Source organism: Panicum virgatum, chromosome 1K, assembly GCF_016808335.1.
Source record: "Panicum virgatum strain AP13 chromosome 1K, P.virgatum_v5, whole genome shotgun sequence".
NCBI classification, from domain to species: domain Eukaryota; kingdom Viridiplantae; phylum Streptophyta; class Magnoliopsida; order Poales; family Poaceae; genus Panicum; species Panicum virgatum.
Window position 1 is genome coordinate 2,540,170 of NC_053136.1, and position 15,674 is coordinate 2,555,843.

A 15,674-nucleotide genomic window follows, 5' to 3' on the forward strand; every position below is an offset into this window, starting at 1 on the left:
TCTTGGCTATGGGGGCGGTTCCAGGAACAAGATCAATGACAAATTCTACGTCCCTATCTGGTGGCATACCAGGAAGTTCTTCGGGAAAGACATCGGGGTACTCATTTACTACTGGGACTTCTTCCAAGTTCTTGGTTTCCATACTGAATACCATCGGGTTTGCTCCACTTTCCCTGGTGTGGCAGGTCACTCGAACTCCTTCTGGGTTTGTCAGGTGTACTACCTTGTCCGTACAACCTATGAGGCCATTATGTTTGCTTAGCCAGTCCATTCCGAGGATCACATCTATCCCTTCTGACTTAAGTACTACTAGGTCTACTAGAAACTCTACCCCACTTAAATTGATCCTCACCCGTAGACAACCCAGTTGACACCTGATGTCTCCTCCGGGCGTCCGGGTTAATAGGGGTGTTTTTAGTAGTACTGTAGGTATTTTATGTTTCTCCACAAAACTCGAGGATATGAATGAGTGTGATGCTCCAGAATCAAACAGTACTGTTGCAAGAGTTGAGCTGACTAGGTACTCACCGAGTACTACGCCCTGAGCTCCTTGAGCTTCCTGCGCGTCGATGTGGTTGACGCGGGCTCGTCCGAAAGACTGCTGGGATTGCCTCTGTTGATTGTTGTTGTTGTTGCTGTTGCCATGGAGGGGCACTCGGTTGGCACCGGTCAGAACTGGTTTGGGCCCGTTCACTGTGTTGGAGAAAGCTGAAGTAGCCGGCTTGTTCTTGGCATAGGGGCAGTCGGCGATGAAGTGACCCGTCTCACAGCAGTTGAAGCAGGCCCTCACGTTGCTGTTGTTGTTGGTGACCTGGCTTGCATTACTCTGTGGGGCCCTCATGGTGTTCTGGCTTCTGGGCTGGGTGTTAGGGGCTCGTGGTCCTGTCACTTGTGACTGAGTTCTGTACTGCATTGGGGCTTGGGACCTTGGTGCATTGTAGCTGAAGCTTCTGGCCTTCTGGGAATGATCCTGCTGGCGGGCCTTGCTCTCCAGGAACTTGCACTTGTTATCTTTCCTTTCATCACTCTTGGCCTTCTCGGTGAGGATTGCTTTGTTCATCAAGGTATTGAAGTCAGGATAGATCTGAGGGGTGAGCAGGGTCCTGAGTTCTGGGTTTAGTCCCTTCTTGAACATATCCTGCTTCTTCTCGTCGTCGTTTACTTCTTCCGGTGCATAGCGAGCCAGTTCCATAAACTGGTGGGTATACTCTTCCACCGACATATTTCCTTGTTGAAGTGCGCGGAATTCATCCGCCTTGCGCTTCATGGTAGCCGAGGGGATGTGATAGCGGCGGAACTCCCTCACGAATTCATTCCAGGTGATGGTGGAGGCATCTCTGGCAGCAGCGCAGTAATTTTCCCACCAGGCTAAGGCAGTCCCGGTGAGTTGATGCGCTGCCAGAAGGACTTTATCTCGATCCTGGCACCCAAATGGCTCGAGCTTCCTCTGGATCACGCGGAGCCAATCATCTGCATCCAAGGGGTTACTGGATCCGGCAAAAGTAGGTGGCTTGGCCCTCAGAAAAGCTGTCAGCTTGTCATTGAAGGTCTGCTCTCGTGGCTGCCTGTTCACTAGAGCATTGGCCAGTGTCTCTAGTATGAGAGTCTGGTTATGGATTATTTGTGCCAGGTCCACGAAGGGTGGTGGTGGTGGTGGCAGCTGTGCATCATGATTTTCTGCTCTGCCCTGACTCACTTCTTGCTCTTCTTGAGGATGGTTTTGCCCGTTTGGACGTACTCCTGCATCAGCGGCTGCAGGGTCCCTGACGCGGGAGGCCCTTGTGACGCTTCGAGAAACCATCTGCAGTTTGGGTAGGGTTTTTGTGAGATTGGGATTAGGTGATGTTTAAGTTGTTTAATTCATATTTTTGAAAAGGCAGAATTAACTTCTGCCGAAGGGCACACACACAATAAGCACACAACAAGGCAAACAATCAACTTCATTGAAGCGAAGCAGGGTACAACACGGGGACATGACTGGAACGCGTACTACATGTCCGGGTACAAGTTCATACTAGGGTACAACTTTAAACCGAAGAGGCTAGAGGGGTACAACACTGGGGAAGGGTTGGACATTCTACTCGCGGGGTGAGCCTTCTCTTGGGGCGGGGTGTGCGAGTAGTCCTTGCTCGCCATCCTCTAAGTTCCCGTTCTCTTGGGGTTGCGTAGCAGCTTCCCCTTCGCCGACAGCAGTAGACCCTTCGGGGTTCTCGGGTGGTGCTTGAGGGCTTCCAAAGAGCGTTCCCCATCCTATGACGGGTGTCCCGAGTAGAACATGATCTTCCCCGATGGCCGGAACTGGTGTCCCACTTCTGGTCCATTCTTGCATGCGTCGGTCTCGGGCTTGTCTGAGGCTCTCCTGTGCAACTGCCTCACTACTGATCGCGGCCGCGGCTCTTGCCTCGGCTTGGACTGCTCGGACCTGTTGGAGTCTCACCGCGAGCTCAGCTTGCTCGGCACGATGGGTCTGCTCCCTTAGCAGGTGGGCTTGTTCATCGAAGAGCTGATCCAAAGTGGCTAGGTAGTTAGCCACTTGATACAGAGGGTCCTCTTCATGGCGGCGCCGTTCCAGGCTTCTCATGCGAGCTTCCCAAACAGGGGTTCTGATGGCCGGCGGAAAGAACCTCATTGGTGTGGGTGCTAGGTGTTCTTCGAAAATCCGGCATAGGTACCGAAGTGCCTTTCTGACAGCCAAGGGATAGGTGTCTTGGTGCCTAAACCCTGTAGCGGTCCCTCGCCAGGGCTGGGTGTCGGGGTGGCGTTCACTCCTGGCGATGACTATGATCACCCTGCAGCGGAGAGTGCCATGATGCTCGTACTCTCTGCTGTAGTACCTTGGGCGTTCCGTAACGCCAAGCCTCTCTAGGGCGTTGATCAACAGGCTGGGGAAGCCAGGTGCAGCTTGGCAGTCGCCCTGGGTCCATCCTTCCTCAGCCATCTGAAAACAAAGATAGGGTGAAGATCTTGCACGATTATTTGAGGTACACAAAAGGGGTAGATGATATTTATTACAACACGGTGGGGTACAAACTTCATGGTACACGATTATTAGGACACGGTCCAAGCTGGGGTGCTACTCCTGACATGGGGACTCTTCCTCACTCCGGATGGGGCGCTTCTTCAGTGGGAGGCATTGTTCTATGGCGCCATCGGTCTGAGTACCCTTATCCCAATGGGTTTCCTCGGGCTCTTCTTCTTCGGTCTGAGTGCCTACATCCCAGTGGGTCTCTTCGGGTTCTTCCTCTTCGACTTCCTCTATCCATCCACCTATTCCCCAGCGAGCCTCGTACCTCTGCATCCGAGCTTGGAGAGCGGCTAGCGAATCCTCGGCGCGTGTGGCTCTTGCCTTTTGCTCTTCCAGTTCTGCCTCTTTTTCATCCATTTGGACTTGGAGGGCGGCTAGGGAATACTCGGCGTGTACGGTTCTTGTCCGTTGTTCATCCAGCTCCTGGGTTGCCTTTTCTGCTCTGTGGACTTGTTGCTTCAGTTGTGCTGCTTGCTCGCGGTAGAGCTCATCCAGGCCGGTGAGATAGATGGATAGGTGGGATACTGTGTCTTCCAGGTCTTCTTCTTCCCTTCCGAGTCCTCTCATCCGGGCGATCCAGGTGCGTCCTCTTCCTTCAGTTGGCGGGAAGAATCCCATAGGAGTCCGCTGAAGGTGATGTTTGTAGATCATTCGGAGCCGTCGCAGGGCTTTACGGGCGGCTTTCCGATAGGTATCTGGGAAACGGAATCCAGTGGTGGAGATGAACCAAGGGTCCACATCAGTATAGCGGGTGCTTCTTGCTATGAAGATCATCAGGTCACACCGAAGAGTGCCCTTGGAGTCGTACTCTCGATAGAGAAACTCTGGTGGATCCACAACTCCGATTCGTTCCAGGCTGAGTATCAACAACTTTGGAAGGCCGGGCTCTGCGTGACAGATTCCGCCAATCCATCCATTGTCAGCCATCTGGAACAGGGCAAGAACCAAAGGTAAGTGTTTGTGTCAAGAAAGAGTTATGGATAGAAAAGTCCTAAGGTAAAGGATCTGAAAACGGGTCTTGCTCCTAGGGTCACGTCCTACGGCCAACCTACGGCTCTGATACAACCTGAAGCGTCCCCTCATAAGAGAAGACTTAAATGTGATACAAAACACCAGTCCCAGGAGGCTGGTGCCACATTTATTACATCAGATGGTTCAAAACCGTACAAACCTTGGAGGACACTCGATACAGATAATGATAATGATTAACCAAGATACAACATAACACCAGACCACAAACCACATGGGGTCTAGCACGGGCTCAGAGTACTGCGACAGCGGAGGCATCTCGACAAGGCCGGTTCCACAGGCAAGGTTGGGTGTAGAACGATAACCCTACTCAGCGTCGTCTGGCACGAAGTCTGGGTCCTCTTCTGTAAAAAGTAAGAGAGGGGTGAGTACAAACGTACTCAGCAAGTCCAACCACATCCACGGAGGGGTATATCAGAATAATATGCATAGGTAAATCAAGGATAGGGTTATGGTTTAATTTACAGAAAAACTGTACTTTATGCAGGGGTTCATTTAACAGAAAACCTTTTTAGAAAAATCAGTTTTTGTAGTAATACTGAGTTCAAGTTTTAAACTGCTACCGGACTCCCCGTCCGTCGTAGTACACGGCACAACTGCCGGACACATTTCCAAAACAACTCACACCAGCCCATCCCGATTAAACACTAGTTATGTGACCACACCATAACTCACCCAATACCGCGGGCACGGACTATTCGAATAGATTCTTAACTCTGCAGAGGTGTGCAACTTTACCCACAAGTAGGATACCACAACTCGAACACCGTCGTGTCGGTGTAGATCCCAACATAGCCATTACCCACCTTAGCTAAGCCTGACAAGCCATCACGGGATTCACCAAGGGGTCATCGACCTAACTCTGAGGTATAACCGGGGTATAAGTCACACTGAGCATATCCCTTCTCCTTGGTCACCCGTTGCTCTCAGCCCTCCTGATGGCTATCACTCCAACTAGTGGGATTTATGCTACGCCGTTGCCCATTCAACGGTCAAGTGGTTTGCACGATAGTGGAGTTAGGTGAGATGACACATCAACTCGGTCCTTAGACACGACAAGATGGATATCTCCCTTCTTTGCCCTGCCACATTGGCACGAGCACACCAAATGGCAAATCCGTAGAAATGCCGTCCATCCCGTCTAAACTCTCTTTACAGAAACACCATCTTTATCCCATCCCATACGCACACATTTTCTTTATAAAATAAATAGTATTTAAGAATAAAGTCCTAAGCGTTCTAATATCGATTAACGTTCAAGCAAAAATCAGACATTAATCTAGGTAGTCAAGGAATGGTTATCACAAATCAAGGGGGTGGCTATCCAACCGTGTTTTCATGCAAGCAAAACATATGCAATTTTATAAAGCAGGTCATTGGGTTGAGTTTATAAAAACTAGGACAGAAACATGCATCAAAGGATGGAATTGAACTTGCCGTCTTCGTAGCCTTCGGGGAAGTCCTGCCCTTCGGGCTCGGGGTCGTGGAACTGATCCTCGTTCCCTTGCTCGCAGTACTGCTCGTTAGCGGGCCCTCCTTCGTTCACACCGTGATCTACGACGCAAACAAACAAGCACACAATCAAGAAACAGAAAAACAAGCCTTATCGTTGAGCTCGAATCGGAGACACATAAAATATGGAGATAGAAGTAACATCTTTGAGTGGTTTGCTAAAGGTACGGTCCAAAATTATATTAGAAATGGTATGGTAAAGTTTAGGGTTGATCGAAGTTGTTTTGGCGCATGAAATGATAGGCTGATGGGTGTTCAGGGCCCAAACGAGAGCCCAAGGACTCGTTGGTAAATAGGAAAAAGGGCCTGTTTGGAATTATTAGAAGTATTTGGGTTATTTTTTAAAAAAAAGGCAGGGCTCTATTTAAAAGTGTTTGTTTACGGTGGAGGAGTTGTTTGGAAAAAATAATAAAAGAGGGGGTTTTATTTGAAAGAAACACACAAATGTGGAGGGTTCTTTACAGAATAGAGGAAAAGGGGGGGCCTAATGGCAAAACTGCCATCCCCTTCCTCCCCCTCGCGCTGGGAAACAGGGGAAGGAGGGGCTCGTCGGCGGCGGCCTTGGGCCGGTGGCTCAGGGCGCTAGGGTGGCCGGGATCGTGGGGGGAAAAGGAGGTGGAGGCTCGGGGGTTTGATTCCCCTCTCCAATTTTGGGGCATGGGACCTGCAGGGGTGGGCGCGGCGGCCATGGTCGCGGCGGAGGTCTGCGGCCCTGGGCGGCGCGAGCGGGGGCGGCTCGAGGTGAGCAGGCATGGGGCAAAGGGAGAGAGGGGAGGAAGGGACCCGGTGCGCCCCCTACCTTGGGCCGGGGCGAGACGAGGAGGCGGGGCGACGGGAGCGGCGGTGGCGTGCTGCAGTGCGTGCGTGCGGCGGCGCTGCGGGCTAGGAGAAGCGAGCTGGAGGCGGCGGAGGCGGTCGTGGGGTGAAAGAGCGGTGCCGGGGTCGCTTTATAGCGGCGGAAAGGCGGTGGGGAGGTCGAGCGCGGTGGTGGCGGGTAGGTGCGTCCGGCGAGCGGTGCGGGGCGGAGTTATGGCACCCCGGCCGCTTGCTGGCGTCGGGACGCGGCGGCGCGGCCGGCGAGGTGGCACAGCGGCGATTTGACCGCTCGGGCAGGCGGCGAGCGGGGCCAGCAGCGCTGTGCTGCACAGGGAGGCGGCAGCAAGGTGGCGGGGCGGCGCACGTGGCTCGGCGGAGCTCGCGTTGCTGTGGCTCGACGTGCAGCGTGGCCACGTGGGGGTGGCAGCGGCGGGGGTGCGGGCACGCGGTGCACGCCAAGCGGAGGTAGGTGGTGGGCGGGTCCAGAGCGGGGTGAGCGGGACCGGGCGGCCGGCGAGCGGCGCGCGTGCGCGTGCGCGCCCGCGCGTCGAGGCGGCGAGCGGCACGGTGGCTCGGCGGGGCGCGCGGCGTGTCGTGGCGCGCGCGGTGCAGGGCGAGGTCCGTGCTGACGCCGGGCGGGCGGCCACGGCGTGGCGCGTGCGCCCCTGCTCGGTGCGCCGCACGCGTGCGCGTGCGCACGGACAGCCCGGGGCGGCGCGCGCGAGCGGGCTGGGAATGAGGGCGGCGTGGGCGAAGCGCACGGTGGCGAGCTGCGCTGCAGCGTGCGTGGGGAGGCGAGGCAGGGCACGGCGAGCGGGAGGCGGCTCGAGGCAGGCGCGACGGGGAAGGAGGGAGCCGGGCCTTGCGGTGCTCGGAGCGTGCAGGAGCGAGGCAGAGGAGGGAGAAAGGAAGAAGGGAGGGAGAGAAAAGAAAAAGGAAAAAGAGAAAAGGGGGAAAAGAAATGGGAAAAAGGAAAAAGAAATAGAGGAAAAAGAAAATGGGAGGGAGGGAAAGGAAAAGGAGGGAGGGGGCGGTGCGTGCCAGCGGCGACTGTGGCCGCGGTCGGCCACGCGGGTGCGGGCCACGGGAGATGGGGCACGCGGTCAGGAGGGAGAAAGGAAAAAGAGGGGGCGGGATTCGCGGCGGCCGGTCACGACGCGTCGCGTTGGATGGGAAAGAGATGGGACGTGGATTGAATTCGGGTGTCGGGTTGTTCGGGAGAGGTTCTGGGAATTAGGGTTCAGGGTTCAAGTCGAGTTCAACGATAAAAACAACTTTAGCGCATGATTTATTTTTTGTAAGTTTTCGGGATGTTACACACAACAACAAGATAAAGGACTTTCAAGATAAGGTCGCTAAACCACAGGGGAAACCTCGGTGGGAGAAAGGCTCTTCTTCTCATGCACCCAGCAAGGCTCCAAAGAAAGATCAGCCACCAGCAGAAAAGGATGAGTGCTACTGGTGCCGCTCAAAGGAACATCGGAAGAAAGACTGCCCAGCATTCCTGAAACACTGCATCAAGAAAGGTGAGGAAGATTTAGTTACATTCATAGATGAAACTCTGTGTTTTAGTTATGAAAAGTCTACTTGGTGGATTGACTCAGGTGCAACTGTTCATGTTGCCAATTCTTTACAGGGTATAAGTACGAGGAGGACCCTACAAAGAGGAGAAAGATGGCTTAAGGTGGCCAATGGAGTTAGAGCTGATGCTGAAGCAATTGGAGTTCTCACATTAGATTTAGGCAATGGTTCTAAACTCATTTTGAATAATGTTATTTATGTACCCTCTTTGTCTAGAAACTTAATTTCAGTCTCATGTTTGGCGGATGATGGTTATGATTGCCATTTTGGCAAAGAACTATGTGAAATTTAGTTTAATAATAAGTGTGTTGGTCTCGCCTTCCGACGAGACAAACTTTATATGTTGTCCATGCATGAGAATGTGAATGTTGTATGCAATGATAGAGATATTGTATGCAATAGTGAGCCTTCCTCGTCTATGAATGGAAAGAATAAGCGCAAACGATGCGATAGCGAGACGTCAGCGTAATTATGGCACTGCCGTTTAGGCCATATTTCGAGGGGGAGAATTGAGCGTTGATTAAAGAAAATATCCTCCATCCATTAGATTTTTCAGATGTAGAATATTGCATCGATTGCATTAAGGGAAAATATGTTAAGCAAATAAAGAAAGGAGCCAAACACATTGCAGGGGTTTTGGAGATAGTACACACAGACATCTGTGGTCCATTTCCCATAAAGTTTGTGGATGGTTATGATTCATTCATAACGTTTACATATGATTATTCATGTTATGACTACATTTATCCAATCAAAGAAAGATCAGAGGCATTGGATAAATTTAAAATATTCAAGGCTGAAGTAGAAAATCAGCATAGCTTAAAGATAAAGATAGTAAGATCCGACCATGGAGGTGAGTACTACGGTCGACATACCCCATATGGCCAAGCTCCTGGACCTTTTGCGAGGTTTCTACAGGAAAATGGAATAGTAGCCCAATATTCTACATCGGGTGAACCACAGCAGAATGGAGTAGCTGAAAGACGTAACCGTACCTTAATGGATATGGTGAGAAGCACGATGAGTTACTCCACGTTACCGATTAATTTGTGGATGGAGGCGTTAAAAACCGCCATTCATATCCTTAATCGTGCACCAAGCAAGTCGGTGCCTAAAACACCGTATGAGTTATGGACAGGGAGAAAACCCGCATTAAATTATTTGCATGTGTGGGGCTGTCCAGCTGAAGTGAAAGTATTTAACCCAAATATTGGGAAGCTAGATCCTAAGACAGTTAGTTGCCATTTCATTGATTATCCAGAAAAGTCGAAAGATTATCGTTTCTACTGTCCAGATAGATACACGAAGTTTGTAGAAACGAAACATGCTATCTTTTTGGAGGAACAGATGGTCAGGGGGAGCATGGTGCCTCGAGAAATTGATCTTGAGGAGAAGCGGGCCTATGCGCCCACTCCGATGATTCAGGAACCCTTTTTCTCTGTACCTGTCGTTGCTGCACCAATAGTACAAGATACTGTAGTACCGGCACATGTTGTTAGTTCTCTAGTTGTGGCAATAAATGAGTATGAGGAACCTGTCCTTCAGGATCCGTTAGAACCAGTTGCCGCAGATGAGGGGAAGGAACAGCAACCCCAAGTGCAAGTAGAGGAAGTGCCAGTAGTCAAGGCCCCTAGAAGGTCTCAACGAGTAAGAAAGCGTGCTATTTCAGACGATTATGAAGTCTATAATAGCGAGGAAGTTCAAATGGAGAGTGATCCCGCTTCATTTGAAGAAGCCATGAGGAGCACTCGCTCATCCGAATGGCTAGAGGCTATGAAAGATGAGATGAGATCTATGAGCACCAACGGTGTTTGGGATTTAGAAGAAATTCCTAAAGGAGCCAAAACAGTAGGCTGCAAGTGGGTCTACAAGACGAAATGTGACTCCAAAGAGAATGTAGAAAGATATAAAGCGTGACTTATGGCAAAAGGATTCACACAAATAGAAGGAATAGATTATAATGAGACATTTTCTCCTGTCTCATGTAAGGATTCCTTCAAAATTATAATGGCGCTAGTGGCACACTATGACTTAGAGTTGCATCAAATAGATGTGAAAACGGCATTCCTAAACGGGGATCTTTATGAGAATGTTTACATGGCACAACCCAAAGATTTTGTCATGGAAGGAAAAGAGAGAATGGGATGTCGCCTAAAGAAATCCATTTATGGATTAAAGCAAGCCTCCAGACAGTGGTATTTAAAATTTGATGAAACTATAAGTTTGGATTCAAAGAAAATGAGGAGGACAATTGCATTTATGCAAAGTTTAAGAACAGAAAATATATTTTCCTTATTCTGTATGTGGACGATACCCTGCTTGCCAGCAGTGATATTAATCTACTACCGTAGACAAACAAAATTCTTGTCCTCCAAGTTCGATATGAAAGATCTCGGTGAAGCATCATTTGTTCTAGGAATTGAGATTCATCGAGATAGAAGAAAAGGGGGTTTTAGGATTATCGCAGAGAGCATACCTAGAAAAAGAACTAAAGAAATATGGTATGCATGCAAGTAAGCCAACACCTGCTCCTATAGTCAAGGACGATAGTTTTGGGAAATTTTAGTGTCCCAAAAATTAGTATGAGATAGATCAGATGAAAGTGGTACCATATGCTTCTGCTGTAGAAAGCCTACAGTATGTACTCGTCCTGACTTAGCTTTTGTTACCGGGGTACTTGGCAGATTCCAAAGTAATCCAGGGATAGAGCACTGGAAAATGGTTAAGAAAGCTTTGCGGTATTTGCAAGGCACAAAAGGCCTCATGTTGACATATATGAGATATGATTCCCTGCAAGTAGAGGGTTATTCAAACTCAGACTTTGCGGGAGATATAGATGATAGAAAATCCACGCCAGGTTATGTTTTTACTCTCGCAGGTGGAGCTATATCGTGGAAAAGCTCCAAATAGTCCGTTACTGCATCATCTACGATGTATGCAGAATTTGTGGCATGTTATGAGGCCTCGGGGTAGGTTAAATGGCTAAAGAAATTTATACCCAGTTTGAAAGTGGTCGACAGCATAGAGAGACCAATTAAGATGTACTGCGACAATGAGCCCGCAGTATTTTACGCTCATAACAAGTCAAGTGGTGCTGCCAAACACATTGACATTAAGTTTTATGTTGTTAAAGAGCAAATCTAGGATCATACCATTAGTCTTGAGTATATAAGCACAAAGAAGATGTTAGCGGATCCGCTCACAAAAGACCTCCCACCCAATGTGTTCAGAGAACACTTAGCTGGCATGGGTTTAAGGGAAGGCCTATGATTCCTGGATAGTAAGGGCCCAAAAGTTAAGTTTCTGTTCCAAGTAGAAAGGTGTGTTGTGGCTGTTAATCCAATGGTATTAACCATTGCGACGAGGCATGCTCCATGCATTAATCTATGATGGGATGGAATGTGAGTAGTAAGAAAGTGAGTTGAGATCAAGGGGGAGAATGTTAGAGTTGATCTCGGACCCTGCCCAACGGCAGGGTCAATCCCTTAATTTGCGCCCTGATCGGGGGCGCCCAATCAATAAGTGATTGGTGGGCCCCCGCTGCACAGTGCTATATAGAAATGGTGGGGAGCCGGGGCGCAGTGCACGAGATTCACCACCGCTGCCACATCCCCACCGACACACCTAGCCCGACCCGATCTGGGGAGCACTGGGAGCAGCGGGAAGCGCCACCGACGCCGCCGTACATCGCCACCACATCCTCTTCGCCTCTGCTCCACCGTCCCCGACTCCGGCGTCGTCCACGACTCCGGCCGACCTCTTCGACGCCGACCCCACGATCCCGATGGCCAACAACGCCGAAGCCTCTGGTCTGCGCTCCTCTCTCTCTCTTGTACTCAAGAACACCCACTGTTTGTACCCGCTAGATCTATGCCTAGTCGATCCATTAGTGTTAACATCCACAACATGTTTCAGTGTCTTTTTTTTCTCCTGTGTAATCGAAGCTAAGCAAGTCTTTCAACTAGTTATTTCAGCGCATCCACTCAACAAACTCAAAACAAATCGTAGTACTCTCCATCCGTCTACAAAAGTAGCACAGTAGGACTACACGCCTGTTGATCTAGCTCTGCTGTCCTTGTATGCGGCAGAGATGGATGCATTTATTGTGCATTGTGCATGCTCACAACTTAAGTCGATCGATTTCAGTTCTGAACAACATCAGGACCCAATGCAACTATACATACAGACGAACCATACCATGATCTCACATGCTGGGTGTATGTACGTGCACATATACATGTGAGGTGTAGTCTGTAGTGTCACAAACAATAATGGTGCTACCATCGAAGGGCACCTTTGGCTTAGGAGGTATCAGGAACTCACGGGTGCTCCTTCCATTGGCCCATCTTTCCTCTTACGCTGGGGGTTGCGAACTCTGTCCCCACAGTTTTGCAATGGCTCTTCATACTTCATCTCTAAAAAAGGTTGTCTTAAAGAGAGCTCATAATTTGCTAGGCTGATCTCATTTGCGAGGATTTGAAAAAGGTTTTGTGTAGTCCAATTCTAGCATTTTTGTTCACCTGGGCTTTGTCAATCTGATTGAAGAAGATATCCAGCAGGTAACAAGAATATGTGAAGATCTCATATTGCAATCAAAGGCACGTTTGGGTAACATGGTGACATATATGCTGCAACTTGCCAAAGATACACTATGTTCCAGAGCGTTGATGAAAGACCTACCTTCACTGCAGCCGTGCGGGGCGTGCAACAAAGAGCTAGCATTGGTTTTGTTTCAAGAATCCATTCTTGAGCTTTTTTTTTATGCACGATTCTTGTACATGGAAAATTGCAGAGCTTCCAGGGTTCAGAACCTCATTTTGTTTTCAAGAACCCAGTCTTGGTAATTTAATATTAGGAAAACTCTTATAAAAGACAATAATATTAGAAGAACTATAAAGTAGTTGTTACTTGTTTTTTCCTTAAGAAAATTGTCCTATAATGAAATTTTTCTAAATCTACAGATATCAACCAATTCAAGTACTGAAAGAACAATAAAGTTCCAAAAAATGAGATTAAGATCTCGACCAGTCCTCTATATTAAACTATTAATGTATCAGCTCATGATAGGTAAACCTCATATTGATGTTTCCAGAAATGGTTCCTCAATACAGAGTTTGGCATGCAGCTGAGCACTTACTGTAGGCTTCAAGTTTTTAGTGCTACTGCAACAACCTGATTTCCTTTAGGTCTTCTAAAGGTCAGGTCTAGCTACAAAAGTATCAATACGAGATGAGATGGTTGTTGCTCCAAAAGCTACATGCGGTACATAGTAGAGAATTGTATAGCGTTTCTTCCTACCCTGCTTGCTTCAATTAGTTTCAGACTTTCAGTATTCATCAGCTCATTCTTCGTCTCTCTGCCTCTGGAGTTTAGGGTTGGGAGCTGTGTCTGGAATCTGCAGGTCTATGCTATAAAGAAATCTTGCAGGTTACTGTTCTGTGACTTTTGCTTTGTTTATCATGCAAACACATCCAGGGAAGCTACAAATAGCTATTTCATGTTCCGATGTGATTACAAGAAAGGTGTGCGTGTCGTATCAAACTCTCACTTCTTCTTAATGAAATTCTTGCCCAGGCAAGTTTCTCAGAAAAAAAAAATACAAGAAGGGGTCACGTTTAAGCTCAGTGTTTCAGAATCATTTCATTTTCTGCATGTGCAATAGTCACTCCTGTAGCCATCTTTTAACAACAGCAAGTGGCTAAGTACAATTGGGGATTCCTTGGAACAAATTAGTAGTGTGTTAGGATCCTTGACAAGAACACAATTAAACAAAATGTGACATAGAACAACGCAAAAATATATCCCAAGTAGTATCTAGAAATATACAAATGTGAAATATATATGATCGATAATCTGATTATGAGTTACTGACAGTTCCATCAAACTGTTTGTAATTAGACCGAAATTTCTTTTTTCTTAATACAAACATACACAGCTCTTATGCATATCTGACTATCTGTAAAAAGTAATCAGATTATGAGCTTTGAGCCATACCCAGCTCATCATAGAGTACATTTTGTTGCGCTCTACACAAGCACAGCAACAGCGGGAATCCTTGCCATTAATCTAGATTGCCTGTTAATTCCAAGAATCAAATCTTCAGAACTCAATGGAAGAATTAAGAGTAATTTCTCAAAATAAGATGGAAGAATTAAGAGTAGGCCCAACTTCCAAGGGAAAAAAGAATGATTTTTATATGAATTTTTTTTACAATGCTTGGAGATGCGTTGGGAGGCATTTACCTATTAATTCAAGCACTAAAAAATTTAATTGCAATGGTGCATGATACTTAGCGCTCGGAGTGATATTGGCATAGTGTTAGCTCATGGTAGGTCGATTACAAGAACTTATTAGTAATAATGACAAAACTAAAGGACCATGAAGTACAAACCAATGGCAAGAGCTAGCTATAAATAGGAGAAGCCCGATGCCTTAGAATATGCTACATGGGAATGGCAGAATTCAGTTTCAGCACAACTCAGCTCATTCTCCATTCTCCTTTTTTGAGCTTGGGCATGGGAGTTGCCAGGAATCCGTGTAGAATCAGGAGATCATCGCTTCTGCGGTGAGCTATCACAGCCTGAGTATTGGACTCAGAGTCCCAGATAACAGACTAGACATGAGTTCAAGATTCCCATATGCATTCAAGACTGTGCTTCTCAACTGAAGCAGCTTTGGGATGCATGTACTGTGCAACTGTGCATGCGTCTCAATCTCCTTGTAGCACTCTACGGCGCTGCTTCTTTCAGAATTGTGATGACTCTATCAACACAGCAAATTAATATTGAATAGGATTACTGAAACATTTGAGAATGTTTAGGTGTTGATTTTTTGTTGATTTTCGAGAGATAGAGTCGTTCAAGCTAGAATGTAGTATAGGTTGTAAACACTGTCGCGCATTAGCTGACATAAAGTTGTAGTGTTCTTGCTCTTAAGAATGGGACATCTACGCTACGCAGTTCAATGCACCCAACAAATTAATAGTACTCCTTCCGATCCATAAATATAACAGTCTTGTGCTCATGTTGAGCCGACCTGCTGCCCATATATTTATGGACACAAGGAGTATTATTAATAGGAGAAGTTTAATGCTTCAAATGGCATTGCACTTGAATAGGTCTCAGTTCTCAGCTCATCTCCGTCTCTATGCGCTTGAACTTAGGCTCGGGAGGCGTCAGGAATCTGTAGCGCTAGATTCTAAAGTCGCAATTTAAGTTACTACGACTCCTACTGCTTGGCTTCTTGTTTGATCATGCCAACAAGTGTAATAAGGGCACTTGAAAGCGTAAGGCAAAATACACAGAAATAAGCATAGACTAGACACAGATTATTGAACTCATTATTGTCACCCCAATATCTAAACACAGCCTTGCATGGGAGCGACGTGAATTGATGAGAACTTTTGTACCAGGGTTAACTGAATCCATGGATCCACATTTTAGGAACCAAAGTCAAGGTTAGAGGCTAGAGCATAAGCTCAACATGTGCTCTTTTTACAATACGAATAATGTTGGATATTCATTGATATCCAAATTTATATTGAATATGAATAATGAATGTTGGATATTCATTGGTATCCAAATTTATATTGAATATGAATAATGAAATACAATTTCAGGTACACTATTTGGGAGAGCTCCATCTTTAAAAAAACAGCTCTGCTCCACAAACTCTTCTCCATCTTTAGACTCAACTTCAGCAATTTCACTCT